General features: G+C 47.2%; 1 protein-coding gene across 1 annotated transcript in view; it reads right to left on the reverse strand.

The window, feature by feature from the left end:
- Positions 1–22,947, reverse strand: part of SORD (sorbitol dehydrogenase) — a 352,789-nt gene that overhangs the window by 287,267 nt on the left and 42,575 nt on the right. The gene's annotated exons all lie outside the window — the stretch shown is intronic.

Consider the following 22,947-nt stretch of genomic DNA (forward strand, 5'->3'; position numbering starts at 1 on the left):
CTTGAACTAAGAAACTTTAATCATCTTTTAAGTAATCTTAAGTGTAGTATTGTGGATTTTTGTTGTTTGTTGTCTTGTGTTTAAGTCTATATAAAGAATACTTATTTTTATATAAAACCTGTGTTGTGTCCCTCTGTAGTGTTATCACTGTATTACTGTGTATATTCACAAATGCTTAACACACTGCCTCTGAGATAAGCCTGTCTGCTCGTGCCAAGCTACCAAGGGGGTGAGCAGGGTTTATTAAGGAGTGTAATCCCCTTATCCTGACTTAGAAGTAAGGGTCCCTATTTGGACAAAGGTGAATACCATTGCCAACTAGAGACCCCCAGATCTTACAAAGTTATACGCAATCTATAACATCAAATCACCCAGCTTGAGCAAAACAAAGTCACCACACAAGATACAAATACCACTCACCTCCTTGAACAAGCTAAGTTCACCCTCAACCAGAAATTATACAACACTGCACAGGGGGTCTGGTTGAATTCCGAAAGCAAGATATATGGCTGGCTGAATTCCCAAAGCAAGATGTAAGAGACGGGCGACAAGGCAGAAGACTCTTCTACTGGCTCGCCAATCGGGAACATATGGCTAGAATATTCCTTTCAGTACATAACTCTAGGGAGAATTTGAAAGTATTACAGAAGCCTTCACCCGATACTACAAACTTCTATATCATACATAAGTTCACCCATGATGTGCTGAAAAAACACCTCTATTATTCGCGACCTCCCGCTGCGGACATTATCCCCAGAAAATAGGTTCACCCTTGATCTCTCTCTTAAGAATGAGAAGATCCTGGCAACCATAACGGCGATGCCCTCTGGGACCCCCCAATCCTCCAGAAAGAATATTTTAGGAAATTAATCTCCTTGCTTGTTCCTGACCTTAAGACACTATATGAAGAGGCATATATGACCCGCTCTTTGCCCTATGATTTAAGAAGCGCTAGATTCTCAGCAATTCTGAAACCTCATAAGCCATAAAAAAAACCCTACCGTCCAATCTCTTTAATGAATCTCAAATCCAAAATCCTAGCATAGATTTTAGCAATCAGATTGCTCAATCTGATATATACTATAATACATGAGAACCAAAACGGGTTTGCGCCGAACCGAAGTACACAACACTGCCAAAGACACCTTCATGTTATACTCTCTATAGTCCAAGAACTTCTTGGTGGCACAGCCTTACTCCACTTGGTTTATAAAGAAGGCCTTTGCTATAGGCATTGGCCCGTTAGGTTTCATGTGCTACCCAGAATTAACTTCGAGCCCCTATTCCTTTGCTTAATCAAGAACCTCTACACAACCCCCTGGGTTCGCTTTCGGGTCACTGGTGTTCTTTTGATTCCATTCCTGATTGAAAGAGGAACATGTCAGGGTTGTCCCTTTTACCACCCTTAAGCACCATTATTAATAGAACTCCTGACGGACTAGACCCATGGAGATCCCAACACATTGTCATCTCAGTCCTTAGGTTAACTGACAGCCAAACCACATGATTATGTTGTTTAATCTATTAAAATCTCAATCTATGAAATCCCAAAACTACAAAAGTGTAAGTTACTACAAAAGTGCAGTTTATGAATACCTAAAAGTAGTAAACATACTCAAAAGTGTAAACTTATTTTAAAGCACGAGTTACCTTTGTAAATCAGGCCTTAAGCTGGTAACACCATCAAGAGAACGTAGAGAGGTGTCTTTTTCTGGTGTGCACTTTCTATCTAAATGTGTAAGATGTTCTGAATTATATTTGACTAATCCGGATAATGGGGCTGCCAGAAATCTATTATGCACACAATACTTCATTTGCAAAACTTGACTATATTCAAGTCAATCATGACTGACAAAAGTCACAAGGGTTTTACTAGTACTACTCACACTTCAACGTTGCTGGGGCACAAACTCCCAAAAGGTACAAATGAATTCTACTGACCAGCAACGGAAGCTGCAGCTCACTCGAATAAAGAGAAGACGATGCTCACATGAATACAAAATGCTCCTGTCCAAACAGGTACTTCAGTAAGAAGCCAGTCCTAAATATTTATCCCCTAAACCTTGACGGCTGCAGCTTGGGTGGTGGCAGGGTGGCGAGGGACACAGAAAACACCACTATACACAATGAATATGAAACCTGATGAATAGGGTGCTGGGCCAGCAACTCCTGGCATCAGGCCACCTACAACAACCAGGTGGCACCATCAGTCTTTCTGTGCTGAATGGGCAAATTGGAGTTTGACCCATTTAATAACAAATCTTGTGCATGGGGGGTGGGACATCAGTTTATTCTATGATTTGAATGCACCACTACATCTTTCTGTCTCGCTTGCCGCTACCTATCACCAGGATGCAGATGGGGAGTTGACCCCCAAATCTGCCTACCTAGGAGTGCAGCAAGTAGGAAGCACCATTATCATACCAGAGACCATTTTTATGAACAGAGTGTTAGATCTGCCCCTCTTGGCAAAGTCTTTCTGCCTCTCAGCACAACCCGCCACAGCCCCCTGAGGGAGGATTGGGAGTTAACCAAATCTATCTTCTGCAGAGGGTTAGACAGCACCACTAACCAAAAGGAAGTTAGAATTCTGATGATCAATGGAGTGGGGCTTGCCTCTCATGGCTGAAGACTGCACCCTCCCACTCCCACAGTCTTTAACTGCCACTACTCCCCCACGGGGGGTACACTGGGAAAATGTATCCCACTCAGCCTGTCTGGCGTGGAGGCATAAAGCACAACTGGTCTGCAGGGAAGAAGACAGTTGATGAATGGGGTGGTGGCCGCTCCTCCAGGCATAAAGCCACTCTCATCGCCATCTGCCTGGGGTTAACTTTCTACTGGTTGAGGGTGAAAACCATTAGAGATCAGGGAATTCATATTTTTTTAGGCTGTTCATCCCAATGGCACTATCAGCTTCCCCTCCATATCTGCAGGTGCATATCTGTAGAAGGGTGATACCCAATCTGACTCCCCCATTGAGTCGGAAGGCACTAGAAATCAGGGATTCTATAAATTGATGGGGGCTTGCCCCTATGCAATTGCGTTTTTTCCTCCTCCAAGGATAAAAGGAACATTTCGCTCAAATTGGTCAAGGTAGTTTCAGTAACCCTTGCAGGGCAGTATCCAGACTAGTGGTTGTTGAGATGGAGGTTTAGTTCCGTGTACTCTTGAAACTGCCTTGACACCTCACTTTCCACAATGTTGCTGTGAATAAAGGAAAGGAGGAGTTAGACTAAACATTGACTGACATTTTTCAGTCAACACATGTTTTTTCCAAAAGAAATTATTATTGCCATATCCAAGAACAGCATGAGATGGAAATAAGGCATTGATAATATTGTGTGAATCAGCCACAAAGAAGTCATGGATGCTTGTAGCAATCATCTGGGCAGAGATCCAAATATGATTTTTTATGAAAACTGATTTATTTTGAGGGCTGGGTCAAGAACTTCAGCAGTCTCCATCAGTTTGAAAGCGGAAAAGGCAGATCATTGTGCAGGAATAGGGATAGGAAGACAGAGAGGTACTTCCAAGGGGTTGGTGATGGGTACCTGGAAGTTTAGTCCTGAAGAACTTGAGTAGGTCTTTGCACTGTTGCTGAGAAATGCAGACATCAGTTTTAAGAATATGTGGGTTGGGCAGTACTTTGTAGGTATTTAAGATGCCCATTGTCTGATTCGGTACCTGAAGTATGTATTTCATGACATATGCCTTTTTGGCTCTAATCATCATTTTAAAGTAGCAACTCCTGAATTTCCTGCAGAATACTGTGTCCTCTTCAGTCTGTGACTTGTGCCATTGTTGTTCCAGCTTTCGGGTGACACGTTTCAGCTTGTGTCCCACTGAACAGCTTATAGGACGATTTAAGGTTGGTTGCCTGTTTGTACTGGATAACACATCTGGGTCAAGCAAAGCGAATAACTGTGCAGACAATAAATCACATGCAATATAACCTCAACTTTGCATAATGAAACATCTTTTTTATTGAATGCATTGCATGCTTTTGGACTTGTGTGCGCTCTGGTATTTTTCTCTAAGATTTGAATTTCATGTTGTGGTTCTTGGTTTTGACAGATAACATGCACAGGCACAGGTTGCCAAGCAGTGTATAAGGATCGCCTGATACAGAATGATTGGCTTAGGCAGCTCAAGAGTTGACTTTGCAAATGTTTACGTTTACGTTTTTGAAAGGTCTTATGTGAACAAGGGAAATGCGTTTTTATGTGGAAGGAGGGTTTGTATGGTTGGTTAGTAAGGTTCATGAAGATAAATGAGTAGTCAGATCATACCTGAGGTTGCAATTCTTAATTGAAAGTTTTGATGTTGTATGTGAACATGAGATTGCGCTTGCTGTGTTGGGTTGCTCCCCACTTCTTTAAAGATAAGGCCTGAAGACTGGCATCTAGACTGTCAACTTACAAATTAAAGATGAACATTCTGTGGGATTTTATTTACAGCTCAAGGAATTTATCCAGGAAGAGGAGGTTCTATCTGCAGGATAAGGGTAGACTACTGATGAGATGAAAAATGGGTTAAGCTGGTGGTTCAAAAGCACTCAAAAGACAGGAATGTAGTGTTGTAAATTAGGGTAGAAAATGGGACAACTGACTTTGCTACCTGGAGGCCGGAGATAGAGAGTATTGACTGTGTTGTAACCAAAACATATGTTATGTTTTTGGTTATTTATAGAGCGCACAATCAATGGGTAGGTCTCTTGGCATTAGGTAATGAAAGTCGAGAATCCATACTATTTATAAGCCTGTGTAAGCAACCACTTCTTCAGAAGTTGACTAAATTTGGTGAAGACAGGTCCCTGCCTAATGTCCAAGGGAAGTGTGTTCCAGATGTGAGGCACCGTGCTGGAGAACCTACGTCCTCCGATCCTGATGTCCTTGTAGATGGGGGTGAACAAGTAATGATGGCAGCTTGATCGCAGTTCTCTCGACTGACAATATTTTACGATTTGAGCTTTCACAAAGCCCGGGCATCTCAAATGCAGGAGGTCCTTAGTCACCCGCGAGCTTGAACCCCCTCTTGGTAGCTGAACTAGCAGCCTGGTTTTGAATTAACTGAAGCTTGCACAAGAGGGATTTCAGCAGATCCAGATAGAGAGAATTCGCATAATCCAATCTGGACATAACCAGTGCCAAAATAACTTGGATTAAGGCCTCTCTCGTCAGGAATTTCCAAATCTTTTTTATCCGGCAAAGTTGCAGGAAACAGGCCGAGGTCACTGCACTGACCTGCTGTTTACATGATAGATCCTTGTCAATGATTACCCCCAAACTTTTTACTGCCCCTTTCGGAGTGGGAGGAGAGCCCATCTCCCACCACCCCGGATTCCAACATACCGTTCTACTATTAGTGAGGACTATCTTACTTTTATCTGGGTTAAGTCTCAGTTGGTTATCATTCATGCATCCCCTGATAAATAGTAAGGTGTTTTCAGAAGGGCAGCCTAGCTGCATCGCTGTTGTAGATCGCAAACAACAGCTGCATATCATCAGCGTAGTTGAAGACGTTTACTTCCATCATTTAAAGAGATCTGACCAAAGGTTGGATGTAGATATTGAACAAGTGAGGGGACAGAGAAGACCCTTGGGGCACGCCACAGCTCACCTTAACGTCTTTAGAGGAATAAGGAGGGAGTCACACTGATTGACATCTATCCTTCAGTTCAATGCGGTCAGCCAACAAAGTGTGGTCCACAGTGTCAAAGGCTGCCGACAGGCCAAGCAGCACTTAAGCCTGAGCGCTCCCCTTATCCACTTCTCTTCGCAATTTGTCCAACACCGAAGTAACCACTGCTTCTGTGGAGTGTGCCAGTCGAAACCCCGCCTGACACGGTTCCAGAAACTCTGACTTTTCTAAAAAAGCGCAGAGATGGTGAGCATCGGCTTCCAAGATCTTGGCTAAATACGGGAGTCGCGACACAGGGCGAAAGTTCTACAAGTCTGAAGAGTCTGCCCCCACTTTCTTCAGGAGGGGTACTATAACTGCCTTTTTAAAGGATTTATATACCAGGCTCGAGCTGAGTAGTTTGGAAATTGTCGGAGACTCTCTCCAACAGAGGTAGCCACCTCTCTAAAGACTCTCAGAGGACAGATGTCATTAGGCAAACCTGTTTTAACCTTCATCTTAAGTTCCATCAGATTGTCCTGCGACACATAGGGGAATTGCAAGAGCGTAAGGCTATTCGTGTACCCAGGAAGTGAGTCAGTAGCAGACAAGCTCAGGGGGATTCTTTATTTTATTGCAGCAATCTTGTCCACAAAAAAGGCATTGAGAGTGTCACACAGACTGTGTGACTGTGGGATAGGGAGGGTCACCCCATCTAAATTAGATAGTTTGTTGATGATTCTGAAACTTTCCTTGGATTTATTAGATGCCTTAAGGATTTTATTTGTGAAATGGCTAACTTTAGTTTGCTTTACGAGAGACTTATACATTTTAAGTTGTTGATTATTACTGGTTCTCAGAGATGGCGAATATTCCGATCACCATTTTCTTTCTGCGCGTCGGAGATCAAGTTTCACCATTTCACCAAGAGAACCATTTCTTGTGGCTTCTTGTCTTGTTAGAGCTATGACTGCGGGCATCGATGTAGCTAGGCCCCTTCAGCCAGTTAAACACATTATGCTCATAGTCATCAATTTCCTCCCTAGGAGCCGGTGGGGATTTCCCCAGGTCCTTGCAGAACTTCGTGAGGTTAACCCGAGCCCAGTTCCTAAATAAGGCCACTGCTCCCCTAGGGGGGCTTATCTCCTTTGGTCTGGTCACCGAAAAGGAGATAAGATGATGGTCTGACCACCCGCACAGGGCAATGCTTAAGTTCTGCAGAGGTAGTTTCGAGGTCCAGATTTGATCTAAGATGTGGCCTTTAATATGAGCCAGTGCTTTCACTACCTGTTCCAGGTTCAATTCATGTAAGGCAGCTGTAAGGTCCAAGGCTTGAGGCCCCCTATCTTCATTATTGGCCCAGTAGTTTAAGTCTCCAACCAGGAGAACAGTGGCAGTAAGGCAAGCTATCCAACAGTAGGATTCAGATATGAGTTCACATGTGTTAAGAGGGAGGCTCAAGACTGAGTGGTTGTGTTAATAAGACCAAGTTTATAAAAGTGTCTCTGAACTTCAGGACAGTTGAAGACCACTGTAACACAGGGTTGAGAAGGGTGTGCGTACTCACTGTATTCTGTGTGGGTGGTGTGTGTAGGGGCAGTGGGGGTAGGTTGGTGCTGCATAGAAATCAATGTGGGATGGTAGAGAGAAAGGCAGGTTTATGGTGAGCAACTTGTCATACAGTGACAGCAGAGAAGTGGTGCAAGGCAGAAGCGATGGAAACTGGTGCGGGTTAGGGCATGTGATAACTGGCTTGTAGGTGAATTATGCGCTTTGCGTTTTTGAAGCGTTGGAAGATTTCTCCAAAGGCCCGCAAATTCATGACACTGGCATGGACCATCATGGTGTCATTACTGTAGACATTAATAGTCATCTGCTTGCATTATGAAATAAGACGACATGAAGTCTGAGGACACCTGGGATGTCAGAAGGTTTTTTCGAAAGGTATTTAGATTAGAATGGTTGGGTGTGAAGAAGAGTTCAGTCTTGATGATATTTGAATCATATTGACATAATGTTCTCAAAGTGCTGTATTGTAACCTTTTTCTGGGAAGTGATGTGATAAAAGTTTATGGATTGTTACTTTATAGAAGGGCTCTTAGCCACAATGATGCCAGTTAAGTTTCAAAGTCGTGGGGAGTTTGAAAGACCCGATTCACATAGCTAAAGAGATCATTTGTGAACCGGCATAGGATGAACTTGAGTGAAAAAGTAACAGGCAGGTTAAAAAGGCAGTGGTGGAAGTCACACCGTATCTGTGCATGGGCATTCCGGGCCAACAAATTCCTTCTCTGAGAAGCAGTATGAAAAGCACAGGTTGAGCTCAGGATGAGAATTAGTCATGCTGGAGTACCAGGGTGTTGCAATAGACACAGGCTGGCTTGTCAACCACAGCCCAGTGCATGATCTCCCAGGTCACCTAGAAGACGTCAGTGGTTCCCACTTCCATCAGTGGTGAAGCTGGGTGCCTGGAAAGAAACAGGCGCAGAAGCAGGTTTAGAGGTCATCCAGTGGAAATCCATGTGAAGGAGGGGGGATTAGGTTAGTCAGCCCGATTGAGATCCGTGTCTTCTCTTTGATCCAGCGCTGTGGTCCTAGACAGGCTGTAACTCTGGCAGTGCAGAATGTGGGACACCTCTTACAGATCTGCTGGTGACGGAGCAGTGTCATGGTAGTCGGGTGTCAATGGTGTGAGGGGTGGTGTGACAGGGGAAGGGGCTACAGTGGCTTGGGTGATAAAAATCACAATTTCACAGGTACTGCTCTGAAAATGAATGACTGCAACAACAAAATGAATAACTGATGAACATTAACAGAAGCCAACACTGACTATCTGTTAACGTCATACACTTAAATCTCAAGTGTTCTGGATTTAATAGGCACAGTATTGTCTACAATGGGTCTTGGAAAAAAGTATTTTGAATGAATGGGAAAAAATAAGCAGCGCTTCTGACTACCTGATTGAGTTTCAGTAGAAGAGTCCAAAATCAGTTCTCACTTGTAGTAGCCGAGTCTCTGAAGATGTTTGAGTTGTCAGTCTTGAAAGAGGATGATATTTAACAGGTGGGTGAACCAAGTAAACAAAACATTTGTTCCTACTGGATCCATCGCCCATCCAGACCTTCTCCAGTCTTGCAGACAAGAGAACTTGGGGACGGGGACTTGAGCGGAATAGTCTCCTTACTTATTTATAGAATGCCACTCTGGATTAAGAGTCTGCTTTGCAGGACACAGTGCATTTCCTATCACTACAGCAAGACGAAAAGTCTAAAATGGATTGATGCATCTCCCTCAAGTAGGCTCCTAAACAAGATATAGACAAGTAAGATGAAAACAACTGAAATAGCTGGGGTTTAAAAAATATCACTGTACATTTAACGCTTCTCTGGTAACAGAAGGTTTCTTAAAGTTTTAAGTAAGTATTACATAGGGGACTGAACTAGCAATTTACAAAAAAGCTATTAACACGCAAAAAAATCTCTTTTACACTGGCCAAATTGAGCAAGCACACAACTCAGCCAGGATGCTCTTTCAAGTGGTCAATTCTCTCTCCAACCCAAGTGGACCTGTGATTGAGAACTCGCAGGAACTATGTGATTCATTAGCCACTTTTTTTAAAACCAAGGTGATGGACATCTACTCTACTTTCTCTAGTGAACAGGCAGGAAAAACTGATGCTATACCCATCATTTATCCACTACTCAATCATCCCTCCTTTGATCAGTTTCAACCAGCTACTGAAGATCAGATCAGTACACTGATTTGTAAGATCAAATCAGGTTCCCCGCTTGATCCTTGCCCCCCCACTATAATGAATAAACTACAGAATGTTATCACACAGCCGCTAACTGAAATATGCAACTCCATATTTAATTCAGGTGTCTACCCAGCAAGCTGGAAGAAGGCCATTGTTAAACCTTTAATTAAAAAGCCTTCTTTAGACCCCACCATTTCGTCCAACTACAGGCCTATTGCCTGTCTACCCTTCACGTCCAAGGTCATAGAGGCAATCATGAATAAACAGCTCTCAGAGTTTATTGAACATCATAAACTCTTAGATGACACTCAGTTCGGGTTCCGGAGGGAACACGGAACTGAGACAGCATTAATAAAAGCCTCGGACGAAATTAGAGAGATTATGGACTCAGGAGGAGCTGCAGTTCTTATATTATTGGACCTGTCGACGGCCTTTGACACGGTCGACCACACCATCTTGGTCGACCGTGTCGCGACCCTTGGAATTAATCATCGGGCCAAAGATCTTATAGCCTCTTTTCTAGCCAAACGTAGACAAGCAGTAAAGCTGGGCAATTACTACTCCCCCACCACAGAATTGCCTTGTGGGGTTCCACAAGGATCCTCGTTAAGTCCTACACTTTTTAACATTTATGTTTCGGACCTGGCGAGGGTCATTAAATCTCATGGGATGCGTGTAACCACCTACGCCGATGATACCCAGCTTGTGTTGGCGGTGCACAAGAATGGCCCTGTGGTAGCAGCCAAGTTTCAGGAGGGACTACTGGATGTACAATCATGGATGCACAGTAATTGCCTGAAACTTAACGCGGAGAAGACTGAGGTTATGACCTTTGGCACGATCTCCCCAGAATGGTCAAACACATGGTGGCCCAGTCAGATGGGCCCCCCTCCGGTGCCAGTCACTAAGGTCAGAAATCTTGGAGTGATTTTTGATAACAGGCTATCTTTTGGATGCCATGTTAACAAGGTGGTTTCGGCGGCTTTCTTTGTACTGAAGAAAATAAAAAAACTCCTGCCGTACCTACCAGTATCTGCAGGAAAAACGCTAGTTACCACTTTAGTATTTTCAAAATTAGATTATGGAAATGCTCTCTTTCTTGGTACACACAAATATCTCTTAAATAAACTTCAGTCCATCCAAAATATGGCAGCACGGATCCTGCTTAACATCCCTAGGCGACATTCCACCTCTGCAGCCATTCGCCATCTTCATTGGTTAAGAGTCGAAAGCAGGATCAAATTTAAAGCTCTTTGCATAGCCTATAAGGCCATTCACCAGACTGGACCCAAGTTTTTAAAAGAGGCTTTCCAGGTGTACATCCCCAAAAATAATCTAAGATCAGCAGCTAGCTATCTTTTGACCGTCCCCCGGACAAGAACGGCCACTTGGGGTGATAGACGATTCTTGGTAACAGCTCCCGTGCTTTGGAACTCACTTCCTTTGCACATTAAAACTGCTCCCACCCTTATTAATTTCCGCAAATCACTGAAGACTTGGCTTTTCAATCAATGAGAACGTGCTCTGATTGGTGCTTTAATCCTGAGTATTTGTTGCGCCTAGACACCTTAGGGTATTAGTTGCGCACTAAAAATTCCATAAATAAATAAATAAATAAATAAATATATTTATAGTAACAAATCACTGATTAATAGATCGAGTGAATGGTATTCATGTAGCTAATAAAATATTATTTGTGGCTGTAGGTTCTCCAGCAGACAGAAATAGAAGACAGTGGAAAAGTTTACTGGGGTGTGGCAGAGCTTGCACTGATGGATGAAAGCCAAAGGGACATTTTGTCCTGTGTACTGCCAGTTGTGGAGACCAAAGGTTAACCTTGCAAGAGCGGCTTGCTGATGCAGGAAATATACGCAAATGAAAACGGTCTAGGCTGCAACACCTACCTCAAAAGGAAATCACTGTTTTAAGATCTCCTGACTCGTACTATGCAAAAAGCAGTAGGAATATTACTGGTGGTAATTGCTAATCACCAAGCGGTCAATATCCACTCATTAAAGTAGAAAAACATGCCACCGGTAGTAGCACATACTTTGATAGGTTGTCATGCTGGGTAAAATTGCTGGGCAATTGTAGCATTACTGTCTGTAACTAAATTCCTGTTACCAGCAATCCTCGTTATAGGAAAGAAACATGCTGATAGAACAGCCATTGGTGGAAAAAAGAGAGCTGGAAAGGGAGCAGGCTAGTGACAAGGACAAAGCAATAAGGACGTATTGTTTGATCAACGTAATTAAATTTAAAAGACTTAGGTGTAGTGGGTGGAGCACTCAGCGAACCGAAAAGAGGGAAGTAAGATCAGAAGGAAAGAGGAGTAAGTTAAAAGACCCAAAGAAGGGAATAGAGGCTTAAAAACAAAGTGAAAAAGCTGGCACAGTACATGGACCGAGGTAAGGCTGGTACCCAGTCTAATCTTCAGAAAGCAGGACTGGCATCATGTGTGATCATCTCGATTTATTTTTAGTACTGAAATCGTTTCAATATATTACTTTGTGGCTACTTCAGAGTTCTTTGAGACCCTGCAGGAGAGATTCATGTTTGCATACGCAGCCAGAGAGTGGGTGAAGGGGGAACGTCAAAAAAAACATTTCCTGACTCTTTTTTTCCCCGATTCCTAATTAATTCATGTTCTTACAACAAGAGAAACCCTGGCGCTCAAGATATTTTAAGTTCAATTGATGACACAGTTGTGTCCTGCCTAGCAAAAGAGAACAGGAGGGTTTCTCCTGTTCTCTTGTGCTAGGTTGGAAACAACTGTGTCATCAATTGAACTTACAATATCTTGAGTGCCAGGGTTTCTCTTGTTGTAAGCCAATTCACAAGCCACTTTTGTCACTTATGTTTTCTACACACAAGGTAGTGGGGTGTGTTCCTTACCCTGAGCGGCACCATATTTACTCTTTCGTGGTAGGTTATTATACAACTTACTTTGTAGCCAGGGCATACAAAATTATTGTATGTAATTTTGATGTGCGAACCCTTTATCCTTCACTACCTATTCTTGATTTGTATATCCAGTGTGGTGGTCTGCAGTCAGCTCTTTAGATTCTGGGCTTATAGTTACGTGGCATATTACGTCACGTTGCTTTACATATACTATTCTATTTGTCAATGACTTCCTTTGATGATGAGAGGGATAAACTTCTCATGGAACTCTTTACAAGCTCCATGGAGAAAGCAACTAAAAGTCATACAAATACAAAACGAGAAGGAAATTGGAACTTCTCAAAAAGCTAGAATTGTCCAGGTGGTGGGACTCCACCATTCTAAAAAGATACATTGACATCAAACAAGTCCCAAGTGGCCTACGTGTTATAAGCTTTCCCACCTTCGAGGACTTGGATGCTGATTTGTTGAAGGAGTAGGAGGATCTTTAAAAAAAAAAAAAAAATTATATTTTATTTATCATTTTTATAATGCATACACAGTACAACAACTCAATGCAAGAGAAAGCTCCACATCAGTACATCATGCAGGTTGACAGGTCACATAGTAGCAAGTCCATGTCCATTACAATAGATAACGAATACTCAGCAAATGATCATGGTAACAATAGCTTAACAGTGCTGTGCTGCCTGGTAATTACGAGAAGAAAGAAAAGACTACCTGGAGTGACGCCATGATGGGCAGGAACACCAGGGGGACAGTAGCAGGGACGGTCAGGGCCATGCCTGACAGGGGGTAATCAGAGACCAGCTCCGGCGGCCACCGCGGACCAGGGGCCGGCAGGGAGCGCGGGAGAGGCAGCCCAGGTAGGGATCAGCTGTCAGCGTGGGAAAGGACGGAGTAGGAAAAGGCTGTCAGGCGCCGTTATCAGCAGCGGCCAACGAGGACCCAGGGCCGGGGGGGGGGAACACAGGGGAGGGGGCAGCTCCGCTAGAGGGGGCGCGGGAGAGGAGATAGGCAACCAGGGGGCCCCAGATATCAACCGGGCGCGATCTGGCCGGCATCAGGTCCCAAAACTCAGAAAGGAGCGTTTGACAACTGGAGGCGTCCTCCAGCCAAGTCGCGACCTCAGGAGCGGGACGATGGCCCCAGCACATAGCTATTCTTCGCCTAGCCAGCACCAGGAGCATGGCGATCAGCCGGTGGGAGGCATCGGGACAAGATTTCACAAAACCAAGAAGACAAACGGAGGGGTCTGGACGTACGTCCGCGTCGGTAATGGCAGAGATAATGGAACAGACCTCTATCCAGAACTCCTTCACCTTAGGACAGAGCCAGGATAAGTGAGCAAAGTCCGCGGCCGGCGCCAAACAGCGCCTGCAGGAGTCCTCTGGGCAGAGCCCCAAGTGGTGAAGATGCACCGGCGTGCGGTAAAACCTATGTAAAAACTTAAAGTGGATCAAGCGAAGCCGATAGTTCGGGGAAAGTTTGTTAGTCTGGTTGCAACAATAAAGCCAATCGGCGTCCGATATCTCCACGCTGAGATCCGCGCTCCAAGTGTCGCGTGCACAAGACGAGGAGACGGTAGAGGCCAGCAGAGTAAAGGCGTACAATCTAGTAACGAGTTTACGTGGGGACGCCGAAGTGTATACGTAATCCAATGCCGGGAAGGTTGGCGGGGGGCACGGGAAGGTTAGGTGCAGTTTCCGACAGGTAGCGCGCAGCTGATAAAAAAAAGGAGTGTGTTCATCAGGGACGGGGACTCCGGAAGGGAATAGAAGGAGTCGTCCGGGTATAGATCCGCAACGGTCTTAAGGCCCCGAGACGCCACATGACGAGACATAGCAGAGGACTGCAGGGGCGGAAAATCCGGGTGATCAACAATGGGTGCGGCGTTGGCGGGCAGAAGAGGGAGACTGGCAAGGCGGCTCGGCTGAGACCACGCCCAGCGCAGTGTCTCCACAGTATTCACCTCCACCCGGGGTCGAACAGCAGTTGAGAATAAGGCCGTGGACAGGGGCCAGGGGGAGGCAACATCTGATTCCACCGCGACATGGGGTTGGTAAGGGGTGGGATGCAACCAGAAATGGAGGAAGCTAGCTTGAGCACAAAGGGCATACTTTCTGAAATCCGGGACACCCAGCCCACCCATCGACATAGGAAGTGTTAGAATTTCATATGCAATTCGGGGTTGCCGCCCGGCCCACACCAGCAACACCACCAACGAGCAGAGTTGACGAAAGAAATAAGTCGTCAGGGGGATAGGTATGTTGGAGAATAAATAGAGAAATTTGGGGAGGACTACCATCTTGGCTATAGCGACACGACCCGCCAGGGATAGCGGCAGCCGGCTCCATTGAGGGATCCTGGACTCGAACCAATCCACCGCGCATCCAAAATTAGAGTGCCAGAGCTCGTCTGGGTCCCTGCTCAACCAAATCCCTAGATAACGCGTGGGGCCTGAAGTCCACTCAAAGGGATAATCAGGCGCGAACGGACGTGTGGCGTCAGTCAAGGGAAAAAGCACAGATTTATTCCAGTTAATCTGGATGCCAGAGAGCCCGCCGAACCGAATGACCTCTTGCACCAGGGGGCTGAGGTTGTCCTGGGGGTGGCGAACATAAAGGGTGACGTCGTCCGCATACATGGATACCAAGAGAGAGTGGGATGAAAAACCGATACCCCTGTGGATGTGGTGCTGCTGCAACCGAGCAGCTAGGGGTTCCATAGCGATAGCGAAAAGCATGGGCGATAAAGGACACCCCTGCCTAGTTTCGCGGGTTATGGCAATGGGATCAGACACCAGTCCGTTTATACGGAGCCGGGCCGTGGGATTGGTATATAGAAGACGAATGTTCTGCAAACAATGGGCACTAAAGCCCATGTGCGATAAGAGTTAGAATAAGAAGGGCCACTCCAGGGTATCAAACGCCTTCGTGGCTTCGAGTAATGCCGCCACGGCTGGGAGCTCAGGGTTAATTTGATGTAAAATGGAGAAAATGGTTCAGAGATTGTGGGAGGTGGCCCTGCCGGGGATAAAGCCAGATTGATCCGGGAGTGCAATGGTGGGAATTATTGGTAAGAGACGAGAAGCAATTAATTTAGCGAAGATCTTGATGTCTATATTAATAAGGGAAAGGGGGCGGTAAGAGTCACACCGATGCGCTCGCTTATCGGGCTTGAGAAGGAGGGTCAATGAGGCCTCGCGAAGGGACGGTGGGAACGTGCCTGTCTCGAAGGATTCGTTGTACATGGCGGCTAAATGCGGAACTAGAGGAGCAGCAAACGTTTTATAGAAGGAAGCGGGCAGGCCATTTAGGCCCGGTACCTTGTCTCTCGGGAGGCTGTTGATTGCCGCCAGTATCTCCTCCTTCGAAAAAGGCTCGTCAAGGAATTTCCGATGATAATCCGCCAACCAGACCAGGGCAATAGGCTCAAATTATTGGTCAAACTCCATCGAGGAGGAGGGAGAGCTGGCGGAATAAAGACCGGAATAGAATGCAGCGAACCGGGCGCATATCTCCCCAATGGACGTTGTGCCATCCGGACCCCCGTCACAGAGGGCGGTGATATATGAAGCGGCCCGAGGAGGGCGCAGTAGGTTGGCAAAGGTGCACCCCAGGCGGTCCCCCTCCTCAAAACGACGGGCTCGACCCTCTCTGCCAGTGTGTTTCTGGCGCAGGAGCACCAGCACATCAGGACCAGGATTCAACAGCAGATCAGCATCAAGGTCACGTATCTCTCCCTCCAACCTAGCAAGTGCAGACCGAATAGACCAAAGAACCCCTGGTTGCTTAGATATGCACTCCCCTCGAATGTATGCCTTAAAACTCTCCCAGAGGATGGAAGCTGAGTCCACGGATCCCACGTTGAGCTCGAAAAAATTATTGATGGAGGACTGAATTTCATCACAGAATACGGAGTCCCTGAGGGCACTGGGAGAAAGGCGCCAGGAGAAGGCCCAACGTTGAGAGAACGGGGGTTTAATGATAAGTCGGACCGGCGCGTGATCAGAAAGGGTTCGGGCCATGTGAGTGGCATCGACCCTCCAAGACAAAACGTCAGGTGAAGCTATCCAAAGGTCAATTCTCGTCCAGCAGCCCTGCGCACCCGTCACACAAGTCCTCTCCCGGGCCTCCGGGCGAAGATGACGCCAGACATCGAAAAGCGAATTGTCAGTCAGAATAGAGGACAGAGCACTAGCAGCCCGCGGGTGGGACCGGTGGGCCCCCGAGCGGTCCAGCGAAGTGGAGAAGGCTACATTAAAATCCCCACCCCAGATCACAGCAGCAGGGCCACAGGAGGAGATCAGATGCCACATGTGATGGAAAAACTTAGGGTCGTCGGAGTTCGGGCCATAGACCGCAGCGATTGTAACCGGCTCGGCATACAGGAGGCCGTGTAAAACCACGCATCTACCCTCCGGATCAATTAGGGCATTGGAAGTCTGCCAGGGGAGACCCCGGCGCAGCAGAATTAAGACCCCCCTGGCCTAGGAGGAATAAGTAGAGGAATGGGCCTTCCCCCCAGTAGCGCGCATGCAGCCTGGATACCGAGCTGGGGAGCAGGTGAGTTTCTTGCAATAAGCAAATATCCACGCAGTGGCGCTGCAAGTGGGCATGAGTCAGGCGGGCTTTGCGAGAGTCGTTTAGACCACGGACATTCCAAATCCAGCACGTTATATTACCAATCTAGGGAAGAGTCAGAGGCAGCGAAGCGCGGGGGATTCCGCCAGGAAACCAATCGCGTCCCACCCCCAAATCTAGCAGGAGTGATCGGGAACCCCCTGGGGCAAGTAAGGCAGGTGGCGGCCCAAGGGCGCTAAATCCAGACCAGAGAGGGCAAACGCAAGCGCTAGGAAGCAGGAGGATTGATGGTACGAAAGACGCGCCGCCGTGACACAGCAGATAAAGGGAGGGGGCATACGGTGGCAGCAGAAGGCGATCGCCAGGACTGAATGTAAAGCAGGGCCGCAGACAGGGCGCAGTGCTTGGGAAGGAAAAACATGGCTAGCCAGGTTCAAAAAAGCAACAAATGCTTTGCAGGGCACAGGAATGCATAAGATCAGACATGGCACAATATAAGCATTGGAGCATGCAAAGATAGAGAGCATCAATAAAACAGCAATACAACAAAACCACAACGTCATGTGGAAAACACCCCAACCCCCCCCCCCCTCCACCAGAAGACCTAGGTCCGCACCGAGTGGACCTGACCCAGAATATCCCACACCCCACCTCCCACCACCCACTCCAACCCCCCAATCAGGCTGAGAATACCACCCACCCCACCTAGGGAACCCAAAACTTGGATCGGGGATCAAAAACAAAGAGGTGGGAATCATCCCGGGTAGGGCATGGCAGGGCTCGGTGAACACCCCTGCGAGACAGCAGGGTATCCAAGCTAAGAGCAAGCAGCAGCCTCCTGAAAAATAAAATATAAACCGTACATTTCACATGCCCAGCGGGCCTGAAGAGGAGCCCCGTTACAGCACAGTAGAGGAGAGGAGAATAAATGGAACAGTAACAGCTGCGGGGATCAATAAAACAAAACATATGACCAATCCACAGTTCACAGTGATTAGGGCATCCGCAGACAATAAAGAGGTATGAGTTGCGAGTAGAAGATCAGCATGGACACGGAGGTCCGATATTAATCACCAACAACAATGAGAAATACAAACGGTGACCGGCCTGGACAGTTAGTCATTGTCACTTAGCTGATTGGTGGCTTCATGAGAGGACCCCAAGGGGGAATTTCTGGAGTCTTTCGTTTTGCAAAAGAGAGAGCCTCCCTCGGGTCGGGGAAGACCAGCGTCTTGGTGCCCTGGCGGACTCTCAGTTTCGCCGGATATGCCAGGGAGTATGACATGTCATGTTTTTGAAGGATTCGCTTGGCTGGCAGAAATACTCTCCTCGCGGCCTGCACAGACACTGTGTAGTCGGGATAAAAGGAGAGGGTATTGCCCTGGTGCGTGATGGTGCCCCTGACCCTGGCGGCCTGGAGAATGGTATCTCGGTCGCGAAAGTTCAATATCTTGGCCATGATGGGGCGGGGGGCATACCAGGACGTGGACCTAGGGAACGGTGCGCACGCTCCACCACGAAGAGGGATGAAAGGACATCTCTGAAAAGTTCCCTGAGGAGGTCCTCCAGAAAGTCCTCCATTTTGGAGATGTTGGTGGACTGGGGAAGGCCCGTAAGGCGGAGGTTGCTCCAACGGGAGCGCGCCTCCAAGTCCTCATTCTTTTCACGAATGACCGCCAGGATTTTGTCCATTTGGAGCAGCTTCTGTCGATCTTGAGTGGCCACGTCCTCGGCATCGGAGACCCTGGTTTCAAAGTGAAGGAGCCTGTTGTCCTGGGAGTCCACCCGGGCCTTCACCGAGTCAAGGTGAGCCGAAAGCTGCTCCAGTTGAGAGGCGATCCCGGTGACCGCCGACTTCACCTCCAACATTATAGCTTTGAGATCATCGTCGCGGCCAGGGAGGGCGTCGGGAGCCCCGGCGGAGTCCGCCGCCTCCGAGCCCCCACCATCTTGTTGAGAAGACCTGCGGAGCTCAAAAGCAATCTTGGGCTGCTTGGGGTCAGACTTCCCCATAGTTACATGGCCTGCTGCAGGACCGGCCAGCGGAGGGAAGGCCCAAGGATTGAAGAGGAGTGCGAGAGGAGTGCGGCAGGAGCCCACCAGAGGTCAGGGTGTCTGGGAGACGAGCAAGGCAACAGACCGCCGAACCACGCCACGTGGTGCAATCATGCGGGTAAGTAGGAGATACGCCAGGCCTGAACCGCCGATCATACACAGCTAGCCGCCCCACCAGCCTCTTCCCGGGTTCCGCGGCAAGGTATAGGTCCGATAGTTGTTCGCCAGGGGCCGAGTTAGATGGCCCGGTCAGCGACCCCACCGGCCACAGGCGACCCAGTACACAGGACTCCGGCCCACCAGGCCCAGCAGGACTCCGGCAGGGGGGCAGCAGTATGCGCGATGATCCCTGAAGGCTGCGGGGCAAGCAGTCGCAGGCGGCCCAGCGCTTAACTCCGCAGGGCAAAGAGAAGTCCCAAAAATAAGGGGGCCAGTCACAGATGAAGGAAGCACAGGCGTGGATGGGGAGTCAATGAAGGCCAGTAAAACAGCAGTGCAGGAGGCCAAGGCAGTGTGTAGCAGGCCGCGATTTACACCTGCAGCAGGAGCCAGCCACTCTCAGGGCAGCGTGTAGCAGGGGGCCGGGAGAGGGATCACCAGGCACGGGCCACAGCCATCAGAAGGCGGACGAGTTCAGGGCAGGCAGTCGAGGGGAGAGAAACCACGCCGGAGCTGCCCGCAGGGTCGCCGGGTGTCTCTGAGGCAAGGCCGGGGCTCAGTGGGGGAGAGGCGTCTCCGACGTCAGCGCAACGCGGCGCCTCCTCCGCCAGATGGACGCGGCGGCTATCACCCAGGCCCGGCCCGACCGAGGCTCGAAAGGAGCAGGAGCCCGCGCCCCACGGAAGATAGGCTCAACCACAGAGGGCTGGCTAGAGCCCCCGCACCGCCACACCAAACCCCGGCGGGCTAGCGCGCCAGCCGGGACCCGGCCCTGAACCAAGGCCGCAGCCGAGGCGGAAACTAGGCCCCGATCAGGCCGCAGCACCACAAGTGCAGGCCAGGCAGCCGGGAGCCCCCAGCCCACCACCAGCAGACCGCCCCCCGCGGGACACCACTCATCGCAAGGCAGCCGGTGCACCGCTGTGGCGCCCCGAGAACCACGGACCGAGTGTGGTGACGCCACTGGAGCTCCGGGAGAAACGCGGTGCGGGCCTGGCACCAACTTGCTCTGTGACATAGGGAAGTTGAAGACAGAAATTAAAGAGTCTTAACTTACAAGAAGTTACAGACTTACAAGATCTTAAAAGAGGTCCTTAGCGCACACTAATTGTACATAAAAGATAAGAAAATGAGAAAACTCAGGAGGGATGACAATGATTATAAGAACAACAGAGTTTTTACTTTTGCCAAGAAATTTGATGATATCAAGTCTTGTCAGGTGGTTCCCAGTGACAAAGACAAAACTCCAGTAGTCACAGATCCTACCAGTGAGTTGGACGTATCTAGTATACAAAGTAAAATCAGCACTGGGGAGGATCCAGAGAGGGGAAACGCAGGCCTATTACTGAATGCCACACTGTTTTCTTTTTTAGAAGAAATGGCACAGTTCAGGAAAGGAATCATGACTAGGGCTCCCAGTTTTATGGTATTTTTTTTTTTTTACATTTCCGTCTGTATTTATCCATATTTATTTTTATGTCATTTTATCTGTATATATCCGCATTTATTTTTGTCGCAAGCAAAAAAAGGCGTTGTAGCTAGTATTTTTCCACATTTATTTAAATAGACCATGCACACGGTTGTTGTAGGTTTAGCTATATGTTTATATGCGCCAAATTAAGTAAACACAATACAGTCATCAGAAAACTTTACCATTGTAATAATACAAGTCATAGTGGTGTCAGAGATTACTTGCAGTAATACATGTGAGCTGCTGATGTGTTACAATATTGAAAACACTGTCACTAGCAATGATTATTAGATGTAAAAACAATTTGAATTTAGACGAGTGCATCTGAGCACTTTCAGTGATCGAGCCAAAGACTGCATGAAAGAGCTGTCTGCTTTCGTGATAAATTAGAGATATTGGATACCTCGTTCTCCTTATTGCCAGTTCCATGCTCCTCCCTGCAGGATGCTCCGTGGTGCGTGTTGACTATCCATAGCTGAGAGAGCAAACAACCTCCTCTGAAGCAGCAAGTTCTCATTTGAGAAATAAATGTAAGGGCCTTGCATTAGTCCTGCCGTGCACTATTTCCCTCGCATTTCTGGGGCCTAAAATATCCAACAACACGCACGTGAGCTGGCAGCTTTGAATTCACACTTTTAAAAACTAAGACCTTTCCTAATGTAAAACACATTTGTAGAGTAGAACAATCATAGTTTCTGAGATCTCGGTCAAAGTGAAATACTTCAGGTTACCGAGGCTGGGAGTTTCAGACCCCCTCTGAACCTTTGCTCAGTTCCAGTTGACACAATACTTTTAACTTTTTTGTGTTAGAGTTATTGTACTTTTTATTTAATATTCTTTTTTATCATTTTCCTGGATAATGTTAACCAATCGCTTTGTATAATTGGTACAGTTTAAAGAATGAAGTTGAAGCTAAATGGCGCGATTTGTGAAAGCTTGAGCTTTGTGATAAAGGAACCGCTGGTCTTTCTGATCTTTTGGGTTCGCACTCATTTTCCCGCGCCTACCAAAGATTAATGGCCCAGCAGGTATTTAAGTGGCCAGGCATACACTGCAATTAGGAAGAGGGGCGAGGCGAGGCAACCATGGCTGGAGCACAGATTGACAAATAATTCTCGGAATCTGGAAATCTGATTAGGTCGTATTTTTACGTTTCTATTTATAAATACAGACAGAAGAAAAATATTTTTCCGTCTGTATTTATATGTAAAAATCCATTTAAACGGAAAACCGGGAGCCTTAATCATGACCAACTACAAAATACAAAAGAATTAGGAGGGGGCAACACCGCAACAAATACAAGAGAAGGGACGACCCTTCTCAAATGCAAGAGAAGGGATGACCACGAGATCAGTCTCCCACATTCTGTAGAACTGAGTCAGACCACTAACATTAAACAGGCCAGAGGAGATACTATATGTACCACTGGTCATACTCTGGATGGTATTTTTACAAACAACCCCCTTATTGGATTTGACAAATCTCTCCCACTCATATTGACAGATCACAAGAGGTGTGGCGCCGCGGCCAGGGCGACTGACTCCGGAATCTGGGGATCACGGTTCGATCCCCGGCACCGGCGGCAGATTAGCCCAGCACCATGTGTCTCTGGGCAATAGCTTGCTTAATCTTCCCGACGGCCCCCAGCGCCTAGAGACCCTAACGGGTGATTGTGCGCTTAAAAAAACAAAAAAAACAAAAAACACAAGGCGGTGTTGTTCACATTCCTTTGTCCACTTAGAGAAATGATGCCCCATGACAAAACAAAAATGGTGACGTCTTGACCCTGGCATAAATTTACTAAAACTAACCTTGAGGAAGCTCTTGGGACTGGCCCTCCCATGCTAGCCTTAGATAATAATAAGGCAGCAGAAAACTTTGACTCTTTGACTCTGGGCCCAGAAACAACCAGCAAGCAACATATGGCTCAACCGTCGGTGCCTTGGTATAGCATTGAACTTAAAACCATCAAATCTTGATGTAGGCGCCTAGAGCGAGCCTGGATAGTGGATTACGCTGAGCAAGATAAACTGAGCTATAAAATTGCCTTAGTTGAATACAAAGAAGCAATTATGCTTGTTAAAAGAACTATTTTACCACTAAAAGAGGCTGCTAAAAGCTCTTGTAGAGAATTATTTAAATCCATCACCACGCTCTCCAAACTGCAGAGAACCAATCAATTTACTCCTGATCCAGCATTCTGTAAGAGGCTAGCTAACTTCTTTCAGGACAAGGTCCAAACCATATATAATGAGCTTGCAGTAAATACCTCTAATACAGATAGCAAAACGAAAATAGAGGGCCCTATTGTGGATGAACCCCCTCCTTGCTAATTACCAGCTTTCTTGCCCCTGACACAGGAGACTGTATGCAAACTGCAAAAAAAACAAATC

Source organism: Lissotriton helveticus, chromosome 3_2, assembly GCF_964261635.1.
Source record: "Lissotriton helveticus chromosome 3_2, aLisHel1.1, whole genome shotgun sequence".
Classification (NCBI taxonomy): Eukaryota; Metazoa; Chordata; class Amphibia; order Caudata; family Salamandridae; genus Lissotriton; species Lissotriton helveticus.